Genomic DNA, 11,123 nt, shown 5'->3' on the forward strand with positions numbered 1-11,123 from the left:
GGATCTCAGGATTTTTAAATATTTTTGTCAAGCATTTTCCCTCTCAACATGGATCTTGTTTCTCGCTATGTCTTTTGTGAGATGTATTTCACTGTCTGTGAACCCTCTGTGGTTCAGGAATGGGGGAATGTTTACAGTGACTCCTGCAGGCATCGAGCTCTGGATCAAGAAGCCTTTGTCTGCCAAGATCACGTCTACGGATATGAAGATCTTCTCAAACCTTGACTTCTGGAATATGGCTTCGTACGACACAGATCCTGGATACAGATCACTGCAGTATGTTATCATCACATTAGGTGCAACACCCAGGAGTAGCTTGAAGGAGTGCATTGAACGGTACACAGAGTAGGTTTGTTTCTGTAGATCCATCTGACTTGGAGTAGCAACTTCTATGTCAATACAGTCAATGACGATCCTGCAGTTTCTGCTGGACCCCTGAAACGATGCAGGCAAGCACGTTTGATTCTTCTCCTGATTTGGAACAGTCTTCATTGTTCTAATGGAAAAAGGATTGTGGATCACATGAATGAAAGTGATGGTAACATTGCTGACAGTGCTTGCACTACATTGGAATAGTTGAGCCAGGTGCAAGTTAGTGTAGCTGTGGCGCAACTTCCTAAGCGCCATAAACACTTGACCTAAAAAGACAGCGTCTCGACACTCCACTTTGCAACGTAGACAACACAGTCCTTGTGATGTTCCAAGTAATCAACAACCATGTTGAAAATGTATTTTTCTGGAAGTCCTGTTTCCATCCTAAGTACTTTATCTGACAGCTGCGATGCTGAATTCCTGTTGCAGGTATTCAGCTGATTCTCCTGTAGAACCTTCAACTGACTTAATGTTCCCTCAAGATGCACCTCAGTGAGAACATTCTGCAACTGTGCAGACAGCAGTCGCCTACATTCTTCAGCCTGCCGAGGGGCCTGGAACTTCATCTTCTGTCATGGTGGATGTGTCTGGATCTCCTCTTCTGTCATGGTGGTTGTGTCTGGATCTTTCTCTTCTGTCATGGTGGATGTGTCTGGATCTTCCTCTTCTGTCATGGTGGATGTGTCTGGATCTTCCTCTTCTGTCATGGTGGATGTGTCTGGATCTCCTCTTCTGTCATGGTGGTTGTGTCTGGATCTTCCTCTTCTGTCATGGTGGATGTGTCTGGATCTTCCTCTTCTGTCATGGTGGATGTGTCTGGATCTTCCTCTTCTGCCATGGTGGATGTGTCTGGATCTTCCTCTTCTGCCATGGTGGATGTGTCTGGATCTTCCTCTTTTGCCATGGTGGATGTGTCTGGATCTTCCTCTTTTGCAATGGTGGATGTGTCTGGATCTTCCTCTTCTGTCATGGTGGATGTGTCTGGATCTTCCTCTTCTGTCGTGGTGGATGTGTCTGGATCTTCCTCTTTTGCAATGGTGGATGTGTCTGGATCTTCCTCTTCTGTCGTGGTGGATGTGTCTGGATTTTCCCCTTTTGCCATGGTGGATGTGTCTGGATCTTCCTCTTCTGTCATGGTGGATGTGTCTGGATCTTCCTCTTTTGCAATGGTGGATGTGTCTGGATCTTCCTCTTTTGCAATGGTGGATGTGTCTGGATCTTCCTCTTTTGCAATGGTGGATGAGCTACCAATTCTCTTTCCCACCGGAAAATAGCAGCTGCAGACCCGAGTGTTGTCACTGGGTTTCCGGCACGCCCATCTGCAAAAAAATTAAATTATACTAGCTAGCTGGGTTGATTACTAAAATGGTAACATCTATTTTTAAATACCATAACCCACAAACTTCACTATAGTAACGGTAAAATAGATTGGGCTTTGGTCGATCTGCACATAAAAAAATCTTACCATTTGGATGGGAAATTTCTGCTGGGCTGGAGGAATTATCTGGAATGCTCAACTAGACCAGGACGGGTACCATTGCCCAAAGAGGTGAATTATTGCGATGGGGTATACGGCTGTACTTATGATTCTAATTCTCAAGAGGAAAGTTAAAACCCTCAGCCGTGAGGAGGACCAACAGTCGTAGAGGGATCGTCTGAAAGGGACTGACATGCAGAGATGGAGCATAAGGATTTTGGGCACTGGCCAGCAGACCACAATTTCTACTAGCCTGGGTAACATTCAAGTCCTAAATCTGTGGCATGTGATGTTTGTAAAGGCAAAGTTGCACTGCTGTGTCAGGCTAGTTTGGCAGATTGTCTACTAGCCCAGTCTGAAAAGTATTAGCCTTGGGCTAGCTTAATTTTCATCCCTTCTGACATTTCTAACTGACTTCACAGGTCATTTGATTAGTCATGTACAACCAATGCACTCATGAAACAAAACCGTTTCTGTGTTTTGTATGGGGAAACATTGAGCCCACAAGTACTTTGTGAGATAGCTAGCCAGCTAGCTAGTGTTAGCTCACCATTCGTGTAGTCACACTTTTCCATGTGGTGACATGCTAGCTAATGTCAGCCCACCAGGGCAGGGATATCAACACCAAGGGCTTCCCATGGGAAGGGTAAACAGTAATTCAATGGACAGTTCACCCAAATGTCCTTACCCTGTAAGCTGTCTATGGACAAGGTATGCCAGCGATCCATGCTTTGTTTTTGTTTACCTGGCCAATGTTTTCAAATGCTCACGTTTTAGCATTTGTGACACAAATCCAATTCAATGGCACTTATTTTAGATTTTTTTATGGGGTTTTGTGTGCTGTGTTTCTACACTACATTTTCCCTGTTGCAACTTGTAATAAACCAGATGTTTTTGATTGACTCATCTGCAACTGCTCTTCTCTTTTCTTTTTCTTCTCTTTTGTTTAAATACAGCATTTTAATAGCAGAGTATCTGAATGTAATTTGGAGAATATAGCTGGTTTAATGTAGCCCTTAAGGTCTGTGTGGATTCCTGCATCTGGCCCACCTGTGGACCAGGGACCTAGGAGGGAACTCAGCCGTACCTTTGTGCCCTATTTAGGCCAGACCTGGGCTGCGCCTTTTTATTTCACAATCATTTTTCACTATATGGCCCAGAACTGATGACTCGTCCCTTTTGGTTCGTGACATGTTTGTGAAACTACAGTATATCGACATTTACAGACTGTGATTCTTATTTAAAAGTTGCATTCTATATTTGCACAACATATATTTTGTTTGTGTGTGACTCACTATTTAAAACATTTCGATAGAAATCGTGGTGGGACCAAGTCATTTTTTTACAAGTCACAAGTAAGACTCAAGTCAAGTCTCAAGTCAAGACAGGCAAGTCCGAGTCAAGTCTCAAGTCAAGACCGTCAAGTATCAAGTCAAATCTCAAGTCCTAAACTTTGAGTTTCGAGTCCTAAACAAGTCATAATGTGCTCTTCACCAAATGTAATACCATTTCATATTTTTAACAAGAGTAATAGTTAGTAGATTACATTTACGCAAATCATGAATGCTGATGAAAATATCTCTTTATTTATTACTTTCCAAATAAACATTATATTTCCATGGAAATACATGGGTAGCCATGAGAAAGACACACCCCCCAATAGTGATTGACTATCGAGGATCGCTATGGGGCGCAATCGGGCGACGTAGGCTTGTACACAATCGCCCAACCTTAACACACAAACACACACACACTCTGTGTAGTTACAGTAGGCTAACGTATGTCAATGGTTTAAGGATCAGCAGTAACATCAGGCAGGATTTAGGCTACCAACTGCCTAGCCAGTTGTAGCTCAATTCTTGGGTGCAATGATCACGTTTCCGCACTAACTGACTGTGTGGAGGCTCATTGATTTAACGTTACATTAGCTTACATGATACACTAGTAAAGTGATAAAATATATAGCTGTCGGCTATATTAGCCACGACTTACCGTTCTTTGTGCAGCTTCAAATGTCAAACAAAGTTGGAGATTGTTGCGCCTCCGTCTGTAATTTTCTTCCCGCATGTTTTGAAAGTTGCAATCCGTTTTCTGTTGATACAGCATCATCTTTATATCCGAAAATAATAATTTGGGGTATCATCTTTCCAAGGGCTCCATCTGAATTCACCCGCCGACGTTCCTCTGCACTGTCACGCACAACTTTTTCTCAGCTGGCACAATTTGATTGGCTGCAGTCCGATTCAAACTGTAATCCGTTAAATGAAGAGTTGATGCACTGCATACTTTTTTTAATAGCATCATTTTTTATATTTGGGTTTGGGGAGGGTATCAAGTCAGATCGAGTCATAAGGCTCAAGTCCAAGTCAAGTCACGAGTCATTGATGTTGAAGTCAAAGTCGAGTTGCAAGTCATCATATTTGTGACTCGAGTCCAAGTCATTTGACTCGAGTCCACACCTCTGGAAATCGATCTCCATACATTACGCCCCTGGGCTTGAGTGAACTACTGTATCTTTATCCAGACATATCTGGCGAGCCAATACTAAAATGCAAAAAAAAAAATAACGTACATTTTTTAAAGTATTTTTGGTGTCACCAACCGAAGTGTTTCAGGTCCCACTAGCATTTGACGACTCAACAACAGGCCCATTTTTGTGCAGTTCATGAGTAAAGCTGCAATAATAAGTTACGCTATTTTGGCCTAATGACGAGCTACATTTTGTTATGCATTTAATAATTCCAACAGGATGTTCGGAAGTTTGTTAGGCTGGCGGAACAGCGTGAACTCGAGTCACAAGTTACTAGCCAGCTAGTTGGCATTCTCAATCCGAGTCTTTTCGGTGTGGAGCATCATTTGGCAGAATTTATGTCCCCGACCCCTCCTGTCTCAGCCTCCAGTATTTATGCTAAAATAGTTTGTGTCGGGGGGCTAGGGTCAGTCTGTTATATCTGGAGTATTTCTGCTGTCTTATCCGGTGTCCTGTGTGAATTTAAGTATACTCCCTCTTATTATCTCACTTTTTTTCTCTCTTTCTCTTTCTCCTCTCTCTTTCTCTCGGAGGACCTAAGCCCTAGGACCATGCCTCAGGACTACCTGGCCTGACGACTCCTTGCTGTCCCCAGTCCACCTGGTCGTGCTGCTGCTCCAGTTTCAACTGTTCTGCCTGCGGCTATGGAACCCTGACCTGTTCACCGGACGTGCTACCTTGTCCCAGACCTGCTGTTTAAGACTCTCTCTCTACCGCACCAGCTGTCTCTAACTCTGAATGATTGGCTATGAAAAGCCAACTGACATTTACTCCCGAGGTGCTGACCTGTTGCACCCTCTACAACCACTGTGATTATTATTATCTGACCCTGCTGGTCATCTATGAACGTTTGAACATCTTGGCCATGTACTGTTATAATCTCCACCCGGCACAGCCAGAAGAGGACTGGCCACACCTCAGAGCCTGCTTCCTCTCTAGGTTTCTTCCTAGGTTCCGGCCTTTCTAGGGAGTTTTTCCTAGCCACCGTGCTTCATAATTTGCATTGCTTGCTTGCTGTTTAGGGTTTTAGGTTGGGTTTCTGTACAGCACTTTGTGACATTGGCTGATGTAAAAAGGGCTTTATAAATACATTTGATTGATTGATTGCTTGATTAAAAGTGCAGCATCATTTGGCTTTCAAACGGCACTTCATTCAAAATGGTTGAAAATCGACCTAGAACCAAAGACAGTACAGTATGAAGATAGGCAAAAACTGCTTCTCCAATAGAAATCCTTGATCACAGTGTGGTGCCAGGAAAATAACCTCTCACTCAACATCAACAAAACTAAGGAGATGATCCTGAACTTCAGGAAATAGCAGAGGGAGCACCCCACTATCCACATCAATGGGACCGAAATGGTCCACCCACACAGAGAGTGTGTTGAAGAAGATTAGGAATCACTGGCCACTTTTAGAAATGGATCACTAGCCACTTTAATAATGTCTCCGTATCTAGCATTACTCATCTCATATGTATAAACTGCACTCCACACTATTCTACGGTATCTTAGTCACTTTTAAATTGTGTTTACATATGGCATCACCCATTTCATATGTATATACTGTATTGTATTCTATACTACACCACTGATTGTTAAACAGCCATCTCCAGCACATCAGAGCCTGCTGCCTATAGACATAGATTAGGAATCACTGGCCACTTTAAGGAAATGAAACACTAGCTACTTTAATAATGTCTCCGTATCTAGCATTACTCATCTCATATGTGTAAACTGTACTCCATACTATTCTACGGTATCTTAGTCACTTTAATTGTTTGTAAATATTGCATCACCCATCTCATATGTATATACTGTACTCTATACAATGACACTGTATCTTAGTCCAATGCCACTCTGACATATATGTATATATATTCTTAATCCATTCCTTACTTAGATTTATGTGTATTTTGGGTATATGTTGTCAAACTGTTAGACATTACTTGATAGATATTATTGCACTGTCGGAGCTAGAAGCACAAGCATTTCGCTACACCCGCAATAACATCTGCGTATGTGACCTATACAATTTGATTTTATTTTATTTGGGCTGATAGGCAAACTGAAACGGATGGAGGAGCTTCTGGGTGGCGCTGAGAACATGACTCACAATTTTCTCAAGGCATTTCAATACTAAGGATGTCAAGGCGACAGGGCGGTAGTCATTTAGGCCAGAGGGATTAGATGCTTTAGGAATGGGTATAATTATTGAGTTTTTCCACAATACTGACACGTGTTGCTGGTCGTTGACTCTCGCTTTGAGTCAACTACTCACCACATTTTAGCCACTGCAGTGCTAGCTAGCTGTAGTTTATGCTTTCAGTACTAGATTCATTCTTTGATCCTTTGATTGGGTGGACAACATGTCAGATCATGCTTCAAGAGCTCTGACAGGTTGAAGGACATCCTCCGGAAGTTGTCATAATTACTGTGTAAGTCTATAGAAGGGGGTGAGAACCCAGAGCCTCCTAGGTTTTGTGTTGGAGTTAATGTACCCAGAGGGGGACGGAAACTAGCTGTCCTCCGGCTACACCATGGTGCTACCCTACAGAGTGCTGCTGAGGCTACTGTAGACCTTCATTGCAAAACAATGTGTGATATTTAGTGTAGTTTTATCTAAAAAGGATAACTTTTTAAAATCTTTCACTATTTTTTTTACACATATTTATTTACACACATGTACACACACGGTTTCAGCCTACCTTTCATAGGTGAGTCTATCACATGCTCATCTGTGTGTGCTTTGTCCTGCAGGTGTGGCGGCCATGTTGTTGTGTAGGAGGACTCAGGCTCACTACACCTTCAACGACCTTTCGTCTGACTCAAACCGCTACTGGAACAGATACCGGTCTATTGGTCTCTAAAACCATGCTGTTGGTTTTCGTTTGACAATGCCTGGCCTGACATTTGAATTTGGATTTTTGGTGTTAAATTGTTCATTTTTCATGAGATAAACACAACAGTTCTAGCCATAACAATCCAGTCTTCAACTTGGACCCACCATTCGGTAAGCACTGTTCAATGGTGATTGTATGTACAGTATAGTGCAGTGCAGATGCAATGTTTAACATTATACGCTAGAGGGCACTCTTTGAATTTTGTTTGCAATGTAAAGGAAAGTCAGTTCATGTGATACACAATCAATGAAAATATGACGAGGCACTAAATGCCTTTATAGAGGTTATTCCTTTATTGATGATGATTGTGCTCCGACTACTATAAATCAAGCGCAGCAGTTTCATACAGGAAACCCGAATGTTGCATTAGCTGATAGCATTGCATCAAATAGATTCATCACACTACCCTTAATATGGTGGTCTATTTAGCCGACCAGGTTGAGCACATATTCTCTGATGGCTGGTGTTCTCGGTGACATTCTAATGCTGTAACATGCGTTACTCGCAATGCATATCTGTTTTCTGCTTTCCCACCACCCACCCCAGCCTCCACCTGTTTGGGATCTGCTTTTGTTTCAGTCAGGGGGATTGGTATAGCATGCCTTGTTCACTGCCTGTTATTATTATATCTTACATGATATATGCTCTGGCAGTGAGCTAACCCGAAAAAGCAGAGCCAAAAGGCCAAGACTAATGTATAGTAATCTCCTAATGAATTGCTAAAGGAGTCCGTGGCGTTTTGAGGATTAGATCTCTTGAGTGTGGCCTCCTCCAGCTACCTGAATCCGCTGTTGACTCACAGCGGCCCACCCCTTACTGCCACCCTGCCAGGCTGCTGTGGCACTTGGCACGCTGTCTCACCAGCCCTCAGGCATACGAGGTGAGTGTTCACAAGCAAACACACTCCCACACACACACACACTGGTAATGTAATGGTAGTGGTTCTTGATTCGTTCTCTCTCCAGAATGAAGGGCGCCTGCACAATAATGAATCTGACGAACTGAATGACGGCAATGCAACCATGTATTGTGACGTCACAATGAGCACCGATGCCTCAAGCACCCGCACCACCAACCACAAATGTCTGTCTGCCTCCACAAGGGGTGTGGCCTCCTTGAACCAGGTGGTGGAGCATGAACTGGTCATAAGGGGAACATGTCTGGTCCTGCCCATGGACGACCCCCCTGAGCCTACTGTGATTTGTACATATTAATGAATCCTTTACAGTAAATCATTTGGATTATTATAACTTGAAACCCAGCTCAATGTTATACCAATACACTGTGGAATATAATGTGTATGAGCAGACTTATTCATAAGCAGATTTATGTTAGGAGATTCCTGTCTACTCAAGTCTTGCTCTGTGCACTACAATGTCCTTATCCATAAGCAGATGCCTTTATACTGAATCTATTGACCTGAAGAAGGGTTTGGTATGATACTGTACAGAGCTGCTGTCTATGGAGTACACCCTGGCTTAATGTGTGTATGGGCTCCAAGACAGGAAACTGGAACTGTTACTCCGAGCTTCTGCTATGCAGGATTTGTTTTTGTTTTCTTTTTTAGTCAGGTAGGCAGAAACTAAATCTAAATCAAATCAAATTGTATTAGTCACATGCGCCGAATACAACTATGGACATATTCTGACATTTGTTCTATATTACATTTTTGTATTTGCTTTTATTGTCATCTTTATTTAATATAAGCCACTTGCGCTAACAAATTCTGCCCTACCACAGACAGTAGATAGTGTAACCACATGTTATGAGTACTGTAACTGTACCAGTGTATTGTAGTCAGTATATGAAAGGAATGCTTCACATAGTCTACCCTGGAACAAATCTAGTCTGTAAGTAGGGTTGTAGGTGGGGTTGTAGATATTTAGTATATAAAAGGCCAGTTGTTGAAGTAGCAGAAAATTCAACCTGAAAAGGTGAGGCAGTCTTTACTTGTTCCAACCGTATTTGGGTGTGTTATGCATGTCGTTTGAATGAGGAGACCAAGGTGCAGCGTGGTAGGCGAACATCTTACTTTTATTAAAATGAACACCGAAAAACAACAAAATACAAAACGAATGTAAAGTTCTGCAGGCTACACAACAACTCTACAAAATCAAGATCCCACAAACTAAAGTGGAAAAAAGGCTGCCTAAGTATGATCGATAGACAGCTGCCTCTGATTGGGAACCATACCAGGCCAACATAGAAATACAACATAGATTGCCCACCCTAGTCACACTCCGACCTAACCAAATAGAGAATAAAAAGGCTCTCTAAGGTCATTGCGTGACAGGGTCTATGATATTGATGTATATTTTGTTTTTGCCTTGAAATGTGAATTCAAAAAATAAAGTTAAATTGGTGGATGTGGGGAGAAACAAAACCTTAGATCTGTATTATTAATTTGTACTTGACAAAGTTACTAACAGCACAATAAAAACAAATATTGTAGTTGAAATGATTTCAATACTTTTTATGTGAATCTAATGGTGAATATATTTTTTTTTTGCTATTACCAAAAAAAGCAAATCCATCTCACTCTGTGTGTATTTATGTACAAGTATGTTATAATTGTTAAACTGTAACTTGTTGTATATCACATAGGTCAGGGGTTTTCAAACATTTCTTGCCCAGAAACCCCTGCCCAGGCAAATCAACGACCCAGGGACCCCATTATATGTTAGCATAACAAAACATCAGTCTTGTTTTATCATCAAGTGAATGATAATGGCAAGTAGAAGTAACGTTAATCAACATTTTATAATGAATAGATTTGGTAGTCAGTCATTATTTTGAACTCCCCGCAGTTCATTGGAAGAGCAAGTGTGAACTCAGCAATCTAGCTAGAAAGCTAAAGGTATATTGGCGGAGTAGAGAAAATGTTCTGCAATTCTTCAGATTTTTCTATTGAGCTGAGAGAACATTTTGCAGTTTTGAATCTAATTTCCTGCAGGTTTGGCATGGAGCCGAGAGACATTTTAGCTCAATGCATTTTGCCATGGCAAAATGTTCCTCTGCTCAAACAAAACAAAATCAATGGCCATGTGCTGTAACGGCTTTCTTCCTGGGATGAAGGAGAGGACCAAAATGCAGCGCAGTTAGTGTTCAACATGTTTAATTTAACGAACTGTGAACACTTACAACAATACAAAACAACCGTGAAAACCGAGACAGCCCTATCTGGTGCAGAACACAAACACAGAGACAGGAAACAACCACCCACAATCCCCAACACAAAACAAGCCACCTATATATGATTCTCAATCAGGGACAACGATTGACAGCTGCCTCTGATTGAGAACCATATTAGGCTGAACACAGAAACAGACAAACTAGACACCCAACATAGAATGCCCACCCCAACTCACGCCCTGACCATACTAAACAAATACAAAAACAAGGGAAAACAGGTCAGGAACGTGACATGTGCCTTGAATGCCTGATTTTTTTACATGTTTTGATTCTTCCTTACTGTCTAGCTTTTATTTGATTGTTAGTTCTCAAAGATGGTATTAAATAAATAAATAAATATATAGTATTTTATTCTATCTGGTTTTGGTCGTTTAACTGTTTTTCCATCCCGAAAATTACCACTTCTATGCAGAAACAAGCCTGTAATTAGCGCCAATGACTGTAATTTCCTCCATATTAAAGGGATAGTTCGAGATTTTGGCAATGAAGCCATTTATCTACTTCCCCAGAGTCCGTTGAACCAGAACAGCTAGCATGCTAACTTCCAGTCATTGCGCTAACGCTGGTTAACATTGTCTCATGAAACTACTTCTAACTTCTTTCATACTGGATGCAAATACATACAAATGGTATCCATGATGGTATTCTGTTG

This window comes from Salvelinus alpinus, chromosome 13, assembly GCF_045679555.1.
Source record: "Salvelinus alpinus chromosome 13, SLU_Salpinus.1, whole genome shotgun sequence".
Taxonomy (NCBI): Eukaryota; Metazoa; Chordata; class Actinopteri; order Salmoniformes; family Salmonidae; genus Salvelinus; species Salvelinus alpinus.